Source organism: Siniperca chuatsi, linkage group LG23 (assembly GCF_020085105.1).
Source record: "Siniperca chuatsi isolate FFG_IHB_CAS linkage group LG23, ASM2008510v1, whole genome shotgun sequence".
NCBI lineage: Eukaryota > Metazoa > Chordata > Actinopteri > Centrarchiformes > Sinipercidae > Siniperca > Siniperca chuatsi.
In genome coordinates, this window is record NC_058064.1 from 6,262,060 (window position 1) to 6,279,397 (window position 17,338).

Sequence of the window (17,338 nt, forward strand, 5' to 3'; positions counted from 1 at the left end):
CATCACTGGAGATCATTTTTGAGACATCATTCCTTTGAATTGAAACACATAAGTCAAAATGTACCAATTTAAAGAAGTCAAAAGCAGAATAATGACTGAAATGGAAAAAATAAAATGGAACGGCTCCATTGCTACTGAACAAGAATTTTTTGAGTATATGCATGCAATAAGGATTTGCCTTTTCTGCAACTTCTGTCAGTATATTGGCTATTGCTTAATATCCAGTAGGCCAAGCCACCACAGATCTCCTCACCCCATAGTCAGCCATGGTCAGGTAAGAAAACTCCCAGAGAGCATTTCTTCAACCGGTCACATTCCAGGGCATCATTTAAACAAAGGGTTTGATTGGCATTGCCTTTCATTGAGTTGACTAACGTTTAATTGACTTTGCACCCATATGAGACACTGAGTGACTGGCTGAGATGTGAGGACTAATTTTTGTGCTTAGCAAAGAGATAAAGGAAAGAAAAACAATCACGAGCACCTTGTCCATCAGTTCAGGAGTGGAAATTGAAATATCTCCCCCACTGAAACATGCTTTGAGTCAGGCTACTTGATAATGAGTCTTTACTGTCTTATTCCTAAGTTAGAGTAAAAAACAAAAAACGGACTTAACCAACGGTATGTGAATTATGTCCATTTTTAATTAGACAAGATTACAATAATTTGTGGTTAATCAGGCTTGGTGCAGAAGGGCTGGCATTTTCTCTTTTTAAATTTCCCTTTACTCTTTAAAAATTCCATTAACATAGTCAATATATCAGCGCCACGTTGCACCAGTGCACTTAAGATTAATGTCATGCTCACAGAGGCTGAGTCACGATCATCATTTTAAAGGCTTGCTAGGTCATGCCCCTTAACTCACAGTCCAGTGGACGTACATTAGACAAGGAAGGACGAGTTTGCAGTTTCCTAGAAAGTGTGTAATCTCCCTTTTCTTCACCTCATAATTGACCTACTATACAACATGGGTATGGCTTCTGTGGGTCTGGATGATAAGATATGTAATTGGAATCTTGGGTTTCCAGGTTTCCCGGCATTGTTTCTCAGGCCTCGGTTTGTAATGATTCTTGAATGGGTAAGACCCTGTTAGCCTCTTGGATGGGAGGTTTGAATCCAGGCAGCATGCCCCCTTTTGATTACTGTCCTCCCCAAGTATGAGTGAATTGTGATAAATGTGTCAGCGACAGCGACAGAGCACAATTGGATGTCTCTTTGTTTTGTAATATCCTGCCTGCGCAAATGGAGGATCGATACTTGACAAGACGACATCTCTGTGTTAAATATGGAATCAATATTGTTGTTGGACCATTGCAAAGCCATCGACCTTGAGTTTGTGCAGGCAACACACTCTGATCCGAGCGCAGATTAGCCCACTTGGCTGATTTTTCTGCCCAAGCTCAATGGGAAGAGATTAATATTGCGATATTGCAGAAATATGATTTATCAATTCAGGCTCTTGTGTTTAAATTGCTGAACCTACTGTAGGCTTATCACATACTTGCTGCAGTTCAGAGCTGCTTCCTCTGGAGTCTGCATATCAAGACCGAATACCTTACAACAGGCTGACAAGGCTGTCCCATTTCAGCTTAACCTGTCCAAATTCTGCCAAAAAAATACCTGCCTTCTTTTTCCCAATTTTGAGCGCTTTAGACACACATACACACCTCATAGTTATCCGGTATTTGCCTCAGATAGTTCTCTATAACTGTGTATAAATATGCTCTCTATGATCAGGAACAAAGAAAAAACACTTAAGGATGTATATAATGGAAGCCAGGAATAGACTCCAACGTTTGTTCTTTCACAACTCGTACTGTAAATTCAGGGATCATGAGACGTGTTTAGGCTTACCACTGGGATTCACCACTTTGTTTACAATTTGAGGGCAACTTCCTGGTAGTAAACTTGAACATTTTTGCTGTTATGAGACAGAGGACTGCCAAAATGCACTATGCAGTGCAATAGTTTTTGTCTGTATGAGGCTAGACTGTCCCATTTGGGGAGGAGGGACAGGTTCAGTCTACTGATGGACACCCCCTCCTGATTGGGACACAGCTACATATACTGTGGGTTTGTGCTTAGCAGTGGGCTCAGAGAAAGTGAAAATCAATCAATTTGCAGTGCAATAATGGCAGTGAATTCCCTCTTTGGATATTTAAACTGAGCATAAAAATACCACATACACTGGTCTTTTATTACATAAGGCTTTGGATGAGTATTTACTGTTCATATGAGCAGAGTGGGGGAGTTGAAAGGTTTAGAATAGGCAGCAGTGCGCACAGGTAAACACAAGATTATCACATTTGCAAGCCTTTTGGTGCTGTGTGATTTAGTTGTTTACTCTGTTATGTATATTACATCCCATTGCTACCTGTACCTCCATCTCAGATTGTCTGACTGGCAGTGCAGATGGTTGGACTTTACTAAACTTTCACTTGCCTGGATGTGCTGTACAGAGCTGTTGATTCCCATCTTTCTCTCTGTATATTCTGCCCTCGCATGTACGACGTCTGCTTTGTACAGCTAGACAGATAGTTAACAGCAATGAAGAAGAGAAACTCCATTTGTCATTTTGAGGATTGACGTTTTATCTTTTGTTCTTTTTTTTTCTTCCTCAGTTTTATTTCTTAATCTTTTCTCCATTTAAGTCTGTAAGACTGGAAAAATAAACATAAAAAGGACAAATAAACATTACAAAAGTGTAACGTCTGTTGTGTCTATTACAATCAAATATAAAGTTACCCAGTAACTCAGTAAAATTAAACAATATTCTCTATATCACCAAACTAACTGCTACACTGTTACATGCATAACCTATGCAAATCAGCAGATGAAAACAAACCAACTAAGTTAATTAATCTGACGCGAAGTGTCGATGCCCGTTGCTGAACAGATACATCAGAGCGTCAGAAAAACAAAGGAGCATACGCGCGAAAACGAAAACAGCCACGTAACGTAGTAAATACGTTACTGAATGTAAACATATACATATACAAGAACTACAATCCTTACGTGTAATTACTTACAGACACATATTTGACCAAGCTGTGTAATGAAGCAAACTCGTGACTGATTTCTGCGCTATTGCTCTAACAGGTCCGTCACTGAAATGAGTCCGACTAGAAACTATAACTAAACGCCAGAGGGCAGTACACTCCTCGCCTGGTATATTATTATACCACTATCAATATCTTTTAATTACTCAAAGACTAATCAACCAAATGAATATACAATCTATCAGTAGTTACATTTATGAACATTATTGTCATTTATCAGAATGCCCTTCAACTCATGAGTCCTTAGACATAAGAAAAACAAGTTCGAGATGGGTCTGATGTAAGTTTTGTTGATCCTTGCCTCACAACTTTAACTTCAACCTTGCGGACTTTGTTGTCTTTGCTAGGCAATGTCCTTACCACAAGTCCAATTGGCCAGTCGTTACGCGTTTAGCCTGGCTGTCTTTCATCAGAACTACATCATCCACTTGTATGGTAGGCTTGTCATCAGTCCACTTGTGACGTTTCTGCAGAGTCACCAGATACTCCTGTCTCCAACGTTTCCAGAATCTCTCAGCCAGACACTGCACTTGTTTCCACTGATTTTTGTGAAGATCCTTATGATCAAAGTCACCTGGAGGCGTTGTCACTGACATCATCTTTTGCGTGAGAATCATCGCGGGTGTCAATATAGACGGATTGTCAGGGTCAGTTGACACTGGAATCAATGGCCTGGCATTTAGAATTGCCACGACTTCTGCCATCAGTGTCGCCAACACTTCATGAGTGAGGTGTTTCGTGTTAGATTGTAGTAACATCCCTTCTAGAATACGACGTGCTACTCCTATCAGTCTTTCCCAACAACCTCCCATATGAGATGAATGGGGAGAATTGAAAGTCCACGTACATCCTTGTTTGTCAAGGTAGCTTGTCAGTTCTGGATCACTGGTGTTGAATTTCAACTCTTTGCACGCCCAATAAAGTTTGTGCCTCTGTCAGAGCGAAGCTGTTTGGGCGGCCCACGGATAGCAAAGAATCGTCGTAAAGCATTTATAAAACTTGAAGTAGACATGGATTCTAATACCTCGATGTGTGTCGCTCTCGTGCTCATGCATGTGAATAACACCGCCCATCGCTTACTGTCAGAGCTACCTCCACGAGTGCGCCGAGTGACAATGTTCCATGGCCCAAAGACGCCCAGGCCGACATGAGTAAAGGGGGTTCTGCAGTGAGTCTGTCAGCTGGTAGTGGTGCCATTTTCTGTTCCATTAACTTTCCTCTCAGTTTTTGCAGGTCACACAGTTATAGAGGACTCTAGACACCAGACGTTTACCTCCCACTATCCAGACTCCAGCTGACCGGACGGCTCCTTCAGTAAGATGGCGCCCTTGATGGAAAACTTCCTCATGGTAATGTCTCACTATGAGAGTTGCGATGTGATGAGTTTTTGGCAGTAAAACAGGATGTCTTTCATCTCTGGGTAAGTCAGCATTAGTAAGGCGTCCTCCAACCCGAAGGAGTCCCTCCTCATCGATGAAAGGATTTAACTTTCTCAATGGACTCTTTTTTGAGAGTAGTATCTCATCTCCCAAACATTTGAACTCTTCTCCATAGAACTCTTTCTGGACACAACGAAAGACTACAGTTTTAGCTTGCCAACGTGCATCAACAGCGCCCACTTTTTGAGTTTTGGCGTGTGTTCTTGTTACTTGAATAAGTTTTCTGATGGCTTGCAGCAGTCTCTTCCAGCTAGAAAATCGTTCAAAACGTGCTGAGCTGAACTGACCTTCTGTAGCTTTGGTGTGATTGACAGCAACTTGGGCCCGAACTTCAACATCAAGTTCTGGGTCGACAAGATCAAAGCTGTTGCTTTGTGGAGGTTCAATGCCGCTTTTCAAGAATTCAGGGCCTGAGAACCAGTTAGAGGCTCTGAGGATGTCAACAGACGTTGGTCTGGTGGCATGATCTGCCGGATTCTGTTCGGTGGCAACATACTGCCATTGTTGTGGATGACTTGATTTCCTGATGCGATTGACTCGATTAGCAACATAAACATGAAATCTTCTGGAGGTGTTATGGATATACCCGAGAACAATCCTGCTATCAGTGAAAAATCTCACGGCATGCATCTCAATGTCCATCTCACAGCAAATTGTGTCCGCCATCTCGGCTGCCAGGACAGCGGCACACAACTCTAAACGTGGAACGGTATGGGCTGGATGCGGTGCTAACTTCGCTTTGCCCATAATGAATCCTACGTGGCACTGGTTTCCAACATTGGTGACACGCAGATAGGCTACTGCAGCGATAGCCTGAGTGGAAGCATCGGAGAATAAACAGAGTTCTCGACTTTGAGATGAGACAAGGGGGATAGGCACATACCTTCTTATGATGTGTAGCTTCTCTAGTTCCAGAAGAGACTCTTTCCACAACTTCCAGGACTCTTGCTTGTCTGATGGGAGAGGATCATCCCAATCATATTCTTTGGACGACAGTTCTCTGATAAGAGCTTTTCCTTGAACTATGATGGGAGCCACGAAGCCCAGTGGATCATAGAGGCTCTGAACGGTTGATAAGACGCCTCTTTTTGTGAACGGTTTCTCTTCATGGGATACTTGAAACCGAAACTGTCGCTCTCCAGATTCCATATCATTCCAAGGCTCCGCTGAAGTGGGAGAGGATCTGCACCAAGTCGAGGTCTTTTAAGTCTTTGGCAAGGTCCTCGGAGCAAATGCTGACATGACCTTGCTGCTATTGGAAGCAATTTTGTGGAGTTTTAAGTTCGATGCTGCTAACATTTTTTGAGTCCTCTTCAGAAGGCTGATAGCTTCTTCTTCTGTCGGAACTGACATCAAGCCATCGTCCACGTAGAAATTCCTCATGACGAACTCCTTGCTGTCTGTGCCGTATTCATCCTGATGTTCTTGTGCAGTTCTCCTTAGACCATAAATGGCAACTGATGGTGAGGGGCTATTGCCAAATATGTGCACTTTCATTCTGTATTCAGTGATGTTATTGTTCAAGTCGTTATCCTTGTACCAAAGGAACCGCAAATAATCACGATGATCTTCTCGAACAACAAAAGCAGAGAACATCTGTTGGATATCAGCGGTGACTGCGATGTTCTCTTTCCTGAAACGGATTAATACACCAAGCAGATTATTGTTTAAGTCTGGTCCGCTGAGCAGCACGTCATTCAGGGACACACCATCATGTTTGGCACTAGAATCAAAAACCACTCTTATTTGATTTGGTTTTTGAGGATGGTAGACCCGAACAGAGGTAAGTACCACCTTTCTTGATGATCCTCAAGTTCTGATGCTAGTTCTGCGTGGTCATTCTCAAATACCTTTTCCATGAACTCCAGAAAGTGTTTTTTCATGTCTGTGCGTCTGTCTAGAGTTCGTCGGAGAGATAAAAGTCGTCGCAGAGCCACCTCTCTGTTGTTCGGAAGACGGCGGCGTGGTTTACAGAATGGCAATGGTGCTACCCAGTTGTTTGCCTGATCCATATAAACCTCTTTGTTCATGATGTCCAGGAATGTTTGATCATCGACTGACAGAGCTACCTTTTCATCATCCGGGTGGCTGTCGAAGACCGTGGCTCCAAGTTTTTCTGTCTCCTCACATTTTAATTCGCATTCCAGAATTCTTGGTTGGTGAGGGTTGTTTCTCTTAAGTGTCTCTTTCACTTGAATTTTGTTAGGACAGGGGCTTAACATGGATGTCCGTCCATTAAGCAGTGTGTGTGTCTTATACACTCTGACACTGGGTGGTTTGTGAGCCCGGTCTAGACAAACGTCTCCTACTATAACCCACCCGAGATCGAGACGTTGGGCATAGGGGTCTTCATGATCTCCGTTATACTGCTGCCTCACTTTATGCACTCGCAAAATGTCTCTCCCTAGCAGGATAAGGATCTGCGCATTTTCATCGAGTGGTGGTATCTTATCTGCTACATGTCTCAGATGGGGAAAATGGCGAGCTATTTCGGGTGTGGGAATTTCGGTTCGGTCATCTGGAATCATTTCACACTCAATAAGGGTTGGAAGCTTGATTTTTATCTTTCCATCATGGGATTCCACCACAAAGTTTGTTGCTCTCCTCCTGAGGTTTCCATAACACCAGAGCAAGTCTTTAATGTATAGGGAGATGCTTTTTCGTAGAGGTCAAAGTGGTTGAAGAACTCAGGGTGAGCAAGTGACCGATTGCTCTGGTCATCTAACACTGCATACGTCTTAATTACTTTTCCTGGTTGATCCTCAGGGTAGACTTTCACTAAACATATTTTACAGCAGGATTTGGCGTTGGTGTTTCCCCCACAAACCTCAGTACATTTTGATGTTACTGCAGGGAGAGTTTCAGGAGGAGTCTCATGAGTCTCCTTCTCCTCGCCTTGATCTGCTGGAACTTCTGAGAACCAGGGTGCTGGACCAGAATGTAAAGCTGATGTGTGAGTCTTGCTGCCACATTCTTTACATACTATTTCTTTGTCACAGTCTTTTGCTCTATGTTGAGTCGAACTACAGCACCTAAAGCAGATGTTCTTCTCTCTAAGGTAGGTTTTACGTTCCTCTATTGGCTTGCTACGGAAGGTACGGCATTTTCTGAGTGCGTGGGGTTTGTTATGCAAAGGGCATATGCGGTCTGGATCTGTAGCACCTTTTTCGACACAACCTGTAGAAGCTGCCTTAGCCTCGGAAAACACGCCAGTCTTCCTTACAGCCACTGATGCTTTATTGTTGTATTTTGTGGGTCTCTCGGACTTGGTTGACCCGGGTATTGAGCTTGAGATATCATAAAACTAGGGTCGTTTCTGATTTTGGCTTCAGAACGAATAAATTGTGAAAAGAAGATGAAAGGCGGATAGGAAACATGGTTGTATTCTTTGTACTTAGACCCTTGTGAAATCCACTTTTCTTGGAGACTAAATGGGAGCTTTTCTAATATGGGTTTCACTCCACGTGACGTATCAAGATATGCTAGACCAGGAGGTATCCTCCTTCTTTTGCATATTCGAGTTCAAGCAAAAGGTCTCCAAGCTCTCTTAATCTCACATTGTCTCTGTTTGAGATTCTGGGAATTCCTCTATCCTTTTCAGAAGTGAATGCTCAACTGCCTCTGGGGTTCCATAGATCTCTTCTAGTCTTTGCCAAACCATGTCTAGCCCTGCAGCTGAGTTGTGGCTGTGTATGGCTCGTATTCTTTTTGCTTGTTCCTTAGATGTTGGCCCGAGCCATCTAATCAAGAGGTCTAACTCTTCTCTTGGAGTTAAGGTGAGTTCCTCAATGACGCTTTGAAAGGAAGTTTTCCATGCCCAAAAGCTTTCCGGGTGGTCGTCGAACTCCGTTAAACCAGATGTAACCACTTCTCTTCGCATTAGGTATTTCGCAACATCTGGCGTGGCTGCTGTATGCTTCACGGAGCTGACAGGGTCCCGCCTCTGCAGTGCAGGCTGTCTCAGGTCAGTTGCATCTACATGTGGATCTAAATATCTCTTTTTCTGTGTCTGTACAGAAGGAACGTTTCCAGGAATATGTTGAGTTGTGTCCACTGCTAGTTGAGGTTTCATATTTTTAGGAGCTATTTGTTGATGAGAATCTTCATTGTCGATTCTGAGGTTAATCATTTCTCGTTTGACTGTTTCTACAGCAGGTTGTAAAGATGTGTGCATAGATATGGGTTCTGATGCACTACAGCTGTGTTGCCAAACATACTCACTTGTCCGTTGTGCAGCGTTGGCTGGCAAGAGTGGTAAGTCAATGTCATGGCGAGAGTCTAGATCTGGTTTTTCCACAGCAGCCACGAACACTGCTTCTTCTCTGCGGTGGCTGTAGCTGCCTCCTTTTCTTTCTTTAGAATGTGCATTTTTGCTTTTAATGTTGCTTCTTCGACCATCATCTCTGCTTCTTTCTGAGCGAATGAAACCTGCATGCGAGCAGCTTCGGCTCTGGCTCGAGCTCTGAGTGCAGCAGAGCTTGTTGTTGATGATTTGCTACTTGCTTGGGCGATGGATCTAGTCACCAAGGACTGATGCGTTTCTTCTGTGTTACTCCGTTCATCCATCCTGGTTGCTTGGATGACAATGGGTCAGCAACGCTGAATCAGTGTAGAGAGTTGAACTGCTTCGTGATGAACTTAGTGCATTCGTGTCTTCTTACTATTCTGCCCTCGCATGTACGACGTCTGCTTTGTACAGCTAGACAGATAGTTAACAGCAATGAAGAAGAGAAACTCCATTTGTCATTTTGAGGATTGACGTTTTATCTTTTGTTCTTTTTTTTCTTCCTCAGTTTTATTTCTTAATCTTTTCTCCATTTAAGTCTGTAAGACTGGAAAACTAAACATAAAAAGGACAAATAAACATTACAAAAGTGTAACGTCTGTTGTGTCTATTACAATCAAATATAAAGTTACCCAGTAACTCAGTAAAATTAAACAATATTCTCTATATCACCAAACTAACTGCTACACTGTTACATGCATAACCTATGCAAATCAGCAGATGAAAACAAACCAACTAAGTTAATTAATCTGACGCGAAGTGTCGATGCCCGTTTGCTGAACAGATACATCAGAGCGTCAGAAAAACAAAGGAGCATACGCGAGAAAACGAAAACAGCCACGTAACGTAGTAAATACGTTACTGAATGTAAACATATACATATACAAGAACTACAATCCTTACGTGTAATTACTTACAGACACATATTTGACCAAGCTGTGTAATGAAGCAAACTCGTGACTGATTTCTGCGCTATTGCTCTAACAGGTCCGTCACTGAAATGAGTCCGACTAGAAACTATAACTAAACGCCAGAGGGCAGTACACTGTAGCTTCAGTGTTTGTGAGATAACATTTCATTCTACTTGAACATAGGGTTGTTTGTTTCCCAGTCAAGTTTGAATCTCACTTCCTTTCCCTCCCTCACACATGCACCCAGACAAAATCCTGTCACACTCAGTGGCTATCCTTGCCAGGTGATTTATTGAGTTTGGAGAAAAACCTCTGGTGCCCTCTTGATTTCTGTCTAGATGTGTAAATCCCATTGGCTTCACCCCCTGCTAAACTCAATAACTGGCAGCTGGTGGCTAGCGCTGCAATCCAAATGTGTTCTCCACTTTTTCACGGTAGAGTGGGTCATTCCTCGTCTCACTTGCTTTCTCTTTGTGTGTCTGAGGCAGTTTGACTTCAGATACGTGGGTGAAAGAGACTCCGCCATGTTATACATTAGTTTGTCATTTCTTTATGAAGTTACAGAAGTAACAGAGCAACTTTTCAGAGTTTATTTGTCTTAAGCTGTCTGAGCTCACCTGTGTTTTCCAGCAACAGCTTTTTCACATCCTGATTGCCGCAGTCAGTCAGTTAGCGTATTGTATCTTTTTGACAACAATTTCCCAGAAGAAACTAAAACCAACAATTCATTTGTCATATTAGTATTGCCCCAGCCTGATATAGCTTATGCATAAGTTCCATGCTCAGAACTTGTAGTACAAAAATGGGTGACATACATTGCTTCATTCTTTCAACAAAGGGAGTCCAACTTACTTATTGTCAGGATAAATTAATTATTGGTTTTAGTCTCTTTAGGAAAATTAGTTGATTATAAAAGTAATAACAGGGTGCTCAAGGGCACCTTGATTACTTTAAAGTCACAAACCTATTGACATCTTCCAAAAACCTCATGCAATGTTATTGTATAATACTGCATATATAAACTAAATTAAAATCAGTGAGTATACAGTTTCCTTCTGCTTGGACTGAGTTCATGAGTCACCCTGCTTGGAGCTTCATGGTACACTGTTCGACCGTCTCTCTGGAGACAGGACATCAATCAAGCAACTTTTAGCAATGTTGGTCCCTTGACAACTCTCCTTCATCTCCCCCTCCATCAGAAGAGAAGCAACTTGGTCAATGGCAAGCAGTTTAGCATTCAAAGCTCATTTACTTATCACAGAAAGGAGAGACAGACTCCTCCTCGAGGAAAATCATTATAGTCAAAACACTGAAAAGAAAAGTTTGTTAGCATCTTTTGGCTTCCAATGAATCAATTCATTTCTATGACCCTCTCTCACACGTTTGGTTTTCATCTATAAATAATGATAGATCTGTCCTTCTACTTGTACAAGACTTTGCTCTTTGTAGTCACCTGCAAAATAGATAGAAATTGAACAAAATCAATCACCAGTGCAGCTGCACATAAATCTTTCCAGCATGCTTGTAATCCTGGAATGTAATATTCAGCAGCCGAAAGCTGTAATCGATGGTGAGAAAACAGGCACCATGAGCAATGATGGGAAGAGTAGGTGAACAGAGTGGCACACAGAATTTTTGAAGTAGACAATAAGAGTTCCTCTAGGGTTCGGGTAACAGGTTAGCAACATACCTGGATTTGTTGCTCAAAAATCTAACAAATCTATTAAATCCCTGACAATATACAACTGTATATTGAATATATTTGTAATGTTATTAATCTTTTTTTGAAGTTTTTAGTCTGTGTTATTGGAATACCTCGAGGAAGAGGGAAAGTCTAACTGAAATTACAAACCCTAAATAAGATAAAAATAAAGAAGTTATGTGCCTTCTGTTTATTCATTTGGATGTTAAGAGCCTTTTGTGATAGGCCACTCCCATTACCACGCCCCCTTTTAGCCAATTGGCATGAACACACACACACACGACCTCCATGCCAAATTTCAGCCTCTTAGGGTGAAAACTGTGGCCGCCAAACGGTGGGGACATTTTTCTGGACAGACCGACCCACCAACCGACTGAACGAGCTATAGAGCTGCTGGTCGCAGCTAAATAGGCCCTTGGAGATGTAGTACAGTACATCAGGGTTGCTCCTTTAGCTTTTACAGCTTTGAGTGGGCGAGCCTGTGTATGTGTAATTGACAGCTGGAAAACATGCAGTTTAATTTCAGTTCACTTCAAGTGAAAGGCTCTTGGCTAAATTAATAATAAATGAAATAAAATATTTGTCACTGGATTTGATTTTTGATTAAAATACTTTTGAACCCCTTCCCTAGGCACCTGTCTCTGACAGACCTTTGAAGTGTATTCTCCAGCTCCTCATTGTAAAGCTGCTGTATCATCACTATAAAAGTATTTGTTTATCAAACAGTGTTTTCCAGCTCCTGTTTAAAAGATGCATCATCCAGTTCATTGTCTTTGACATCATCTCCCTACACTGGAAACAGTTCATCAACTGTGCCTGGTGCATACATGTAACGTTGAAAAGATTACATTTTCCCATCCATCCCCTGGGGGCTTTCCTTACCTTGCAGCCAACTGTGTATGACTGCTGATTGGCAAACAGTCGCATTGCACAAAGAGCTAGTGGCGCTCGCTCACTCCTAACAGAGCTCTCCTTAGATCTGCACAAGGCCCTGGTTGGAAAAATGAAAGAGTCAGCTGACACAAAACAGCCAGTTTACCGTGATGGTGCCATGGAGAGAGGCAGCATGACGTATAGCAGAGGGGACGTCTCAGGTCCTTACATTTAAAACAATATTGCCAGCAGGGTTGAATTTCAAGGGATTTTCTGTGGAATACATATCCATAGACAAATAGTTTAGCATCACGCCAACTAGTATTGTATTTGTCAAATGCATGCAATGCCAAATTTACACATTCTTTGCTGGAAATATTTAATTGTGCCAACAAGCTCACGGATGAGAATTTGACTAATTTGACCAATTTAGCTTGTTGATTAGTTTTCACTTTGGAACGCTTGGCTGGTGCAGACGAGATTAGTTTTCTGATACAGAGTGGAAGTGATTGTGTGCTCGTTATTCCCATGTGCAGCAGACTCAATCATTTCTCAGCCTCCCGCTGTCATCTGATGTGCTGATTCATCCTGTCCCATCAGCCCAGACATTACACCACACCTTTTTTTGTCACCTGTGCTTTCTCCTCCATCTCTCCCCTTTACCTTTTATTATCATTATATTGTTTGTGTTTATATGCTTTTTTCACATGCACACAGACCTACACACATTAATTAAAACCACCTGCTAACCCCCATCCACCCAAGACTGACATGCATGCATAGTCTGTCACATTTAAGCCACCCAAAGCCACCGGCAGCCCAGCTCACTTCCCCTCATGTGCATATGAGAAAATGTCTGCCATTTTAAAGCCTGATAATAATCTGTGCGCTATTTTAAGACCAAGTGCCATTGGCAAGGGGTGGAGGGGGTTGATGATGAAGGTTGCTGATGTCACTGGTGTTGCCTGGCAACAAATGTGTGTTTCCAGTTGGCAGGGTTTGGCTGCCTCACCAGTGAGTGGTGGCGGATGGACTTACAGTAGTGTTTTTAGGTGTTTTGTGTCTTGCTGTCTCTCTCTGTTTGTCTTTTTTTCCTCTGACTCTTTCCAACAGACAGCAGATGCCTTTGTACAGAGAATAGAATTATCTTAAAAAAGTCAACTGGACCTCCTCAAAGCACCTGTCCTGTCAAATAAATTGTAGAATTGGCTTTTCTTCTCCCTGGCACTTTGCCAAATGCAAGTGCTGGCACAGGATTGTTTTCCACACGTTCTCTTCCTCCTCTTGGGGGGGAAAAAAGTCTCAGGTCTGTGAATGGCAGTTTTACAGCCTTCTTGAAAACACCATCCTCTCACTGAAGAAAAACAGAGGCTTTTAACAGCCCAGCATTCACTAACTCAGCACATACACCACAATACATTGTATCAGGGGTTAAAGAGACAGTTCACCCTAAAATCAAAAATAGATATTTTCCTCTTACCTGTAGTGCTATTTATCCATCTAGATTGTTCTGGTGTGAGTTGCTGAGTTTTGGAGATATCGTCCGTAGACATTTTTTTAATATGACGGGGCTGTATGGCACTCGGCTTGTGGTCCTCAAAGCACCAAAAAAAAAAAAAACATTTAAAAAAAACTCAATAGCAATGTCTCTTTCTAGAAATCATGACCCAGTTACTCAAGATAATCCACAGGAACTATCGGTAGAAAGAAAATTGTTCCTACATGAAACTGCTCACAACATATCTGTGGATTATCTCGGGTTAACCAGACACCTGAACCTGAAACCAAAACAGGAATATTATCTCTGCTGATTTTAAATCTGACCATACCATCACCTGCAGGATATGTTTTCACAAGAAGCTTCTCAGTAGTCAGTTTATTAACGTATTGGTTGTAACCCTTTCATGCCGGAGTCTGTGGTACTACTTTGATAGTGAAAATAATGCAACAAAAAAAAAGAGATTTTGCTAAAAAGTTTCAATCGTAGTCATCTAGACACTGTTTTCAGAATCAAGACGTTTCGGCTCCCATCCGGAAGTCATTCTCAATTGTGAAAAATGGTCTGAGAACTCAGAAATTTAAGCTAATCTGTGTTACTTAAACCCTGCCCTCAGGAAGGAGTCTTCCTGAGTTTCTGCTGTTTAACCCCCACACTTCTTTTGTTTCCATGATGGCCCAGTAATCAGTAATCAGGCCTATTGTTTTCTGGCTGCACCTCCCTTGAGGGAGCCAGAAAACAGCCCTGCCCTTAGGTAGACTCTATTTTATAAAAAGAGCCCACCAATTCTTTCCTTCACTTTATTAGTATTCCTTCCCACCACTTTTCTCCACATAGACAGGTCCCTCAGCTTCTCCTTTTTAAAAAAAAAAAAGAAAAAAAGAAAAACCCCATCAGAATTCATCAGATTTCTTTTCAGTAAAATTGTTCCTGAGTCGTGTCAGCCTCGTGCTCTGTCGCCCACCTTTGGGAGATGCGTGGGAGCCTTGGCTTTGTGCCTCATGTCATTCAACACCAAGCACCAGAAAGCTGCTGTCGCTTACTTGGTCTCATTACATTGCTGCAGAGACAGAAGCGCAGATGTCGTGGCTCCTGTAATTACATCTTCAAGAGCCGAGGTGCCACGTTTGTGTTACCTCGTTGTTTACTGGGGACTGCTGTCATCAGCTCTCTAACCTGGGAATTCGTCTGCCATTCATTCCAATCCAATGTAGCATTTGTCTGCTGAGATTTCCAAGGCACAAAACAGGGGTCTTTCATTAGCAAGTTAAGTAGTGAATTTGTATGCATAAACTTAGCTCTGAGCAAATGAGCCTAGCCGTCTGAAAAATGATAAGGGAGGCAATGTTTTTAGCTGATGGAATGAAATTATCCCTTGAAGAGTCCGAGTTGTAAATGGGTGAGCACATTAGATGTGTGCGTGTGTGTGTGTGCACGTTATACGTGGTTGCTCATCTTGCTTTCATGTTTGTCTTTGGTGGGCGGCTTCACCTACCTTTTGCAGTTGCTGCAACCTACTGTGATTCCCCACACATTTTACTTTCCCTCTTCTTTCTCAACATTTCTTCACTTGTTGTTTTTCTTGATTTTAACATGCAGCCCAATCAGAAAGGCTTGGCTAACCAACCCTTTGGTTTCTTCTTGTTTGGCTCCTCAGCAGACTGCCAATGATAGTCTTAGTCTGAGCTGTTGTATTGTTTACAACAGACTCCTAGCAGAACTAATCCCACAGGTTTGTATTAAGATTTGGTCGTCACTCATTCTTGAACTCAAATTCTCAGCGAAAAAGCAGAGAAATAACACAACACCTGTCTTAAAGCTAGACATGTTTTGTATTGGTGTGTGCATTTCTGTAGTATGCTGCAAAAGTAGTATTTCCTATTTCAAATGTTCATAGTGTTTCCCTTTCACTACCATACTACTATATGAGGTAGATGGATTCTTAGTTTTGACTGAAGCAAGCAAAATTGAAACGTGTATTATATAAAAAAAAAAAAAAAGTCAAAAAGAAAAAAACTTTATATTTCAGAGTGTGGCCAAGCAGCTTGCAATCTGTTCTCTCTCTCTGTCTGTTCTCATCCTCTCATCGTCCTACGCCACACCGTCTTTTCAAATGACCTTGGGTCGACTATCTTGTTTAGCTCCTGACAAGTTACCTCAGCAACCACACATCACCAGGACAACCACAAGCACTGCTGTGCATGTGTATGATGTACAGAACGCACCCCTTTGGCTTTGGTTGTTGTTTACACTTCACACATTAAGTGACAAGTGCTGTTTGTTTGTGTGTTATACTGGCTACTGTAGGTAACAGTTGGCTTCACTGCTGACCTTCCGAGGACCAAAATGTCTCTGACAAGCTAAAGAACTCAATGCCATTTCTTACTTTTGTTTGTACTTTACATTTGTGCTGTTATCCAAGGTGTACATTAATGCAGAAGCCCAATTAGGAGGAAGATGTACAAACCTGCCATCAGGCAGCACGTGCAAGCAACACCATTTACCTGCCACCCAATATAAATGTCTCAATGGAGCAGCTACATTCAAAAGTGAAAGTCAGCCAATTAAGTGGCTGCCTTTGAAGCAAGTTTTACACACTTATTTATAAATATTTGGACAGTAACACATTTTCTATTATAGGTTGACTTGTAGCCAAGTACATTAGATTTGAAAGGAAACTATGAAATGCTGATTTTCAGATTTTAAACCTGCATTAACTTATTTTTTAGTCACTTTGGGGCAGCAGAAACGGACACTGGCCAGTAGCGAACTTGTTGGCAAGCAGTTGCCTTTTTACACAACCAGCAGATAGGGAGCAACATTATCAGTTATTTTGATTTGTGTTTCTGGCCATCTGGTGAATTTAAGCCCATAGTTCACTCTCCTTTTAGTCTGTTGTGGGCCCCCCTATTAGTGAAGCACACTCATAATTCAGATGCAATCTTTTTATTTTTTATTCTGTGAATCAACGTTTCAGCACAACCATGCATCTCACTCCTCCTCTTTCAGGTTTCATATTCTAAACCTGATCAATCCCATTCTCACTCTGTGGCCAATGTCTCCTATTGAGCCTGTGTTCAACACATGTCGGTTTTATGTGTCTCAGTGTGCAGGAATGGAAGGGCAGGGTTACATTGTTTGAGGAGAAGACATCGTAGAAAAGGTTTCAGTCGTAGTCATCTGGACACTGTGTGTTTTCGAGTTCCCGAACCAGATCCACGGTTTTCTGCCCAAAATTATTCAAAATAAGACGGTGTAGTCCCTGGACGAATGAGGGACTACACCGTCTTATTGAGGAGAAGACAGTTATTTCATCTGTTTTAGAAAGAAGTGGAGTGCTTTAGGAGTTGCAGAGAAAAGAAACTGCAGGAGCAGAGAGACATCTCAGTTTTTCCTGACATCCTCCCCCCCAGCTACTAGTAATGAGCACGGCTATTCGATAGCAGCTTCTTAGCTGAAAAGGTGCCATAGTATTGCCCATCCCGCTCTTCCAACGCACATCCTCCAACAACCCTCCCCTCCCTCAACCCATTCATCACACTCAAAATGCCTCTCACTGGCCAAGCTCATC

At 42.1% G+C, this 17,338-nt stretch overlaps 1 protein-coding gene and 1 long non-coding RNA gene across 3 annotated transcripts in view; one reads left to right on the forward strand and one right to left on the reverse strand.

The window, feature by feature from the left end:
* Nucleotides 1–17,338, forward strand: part of acss3 (acyl-CoA synthetase short chain family member 3) — a 41,145-nt gene that overhangs the window by 15,290 nt on the left and 8,517 nt on the right. The window lies entirely within an intron of this gene.
* LOC122870938 lies at nucleotides 2,571–3,318 on the reverse strand. The gene is made up of 2 exons (XR_006376733.1): nucleotides 3,030–3,318; nucleotides 2,571–2,660 (listed from the first exon to the last, which is right to left on the reverse strand). It is a non-coding gene; the product is annotated as an uncharacterized LOC122870938 (long non-coding RNA).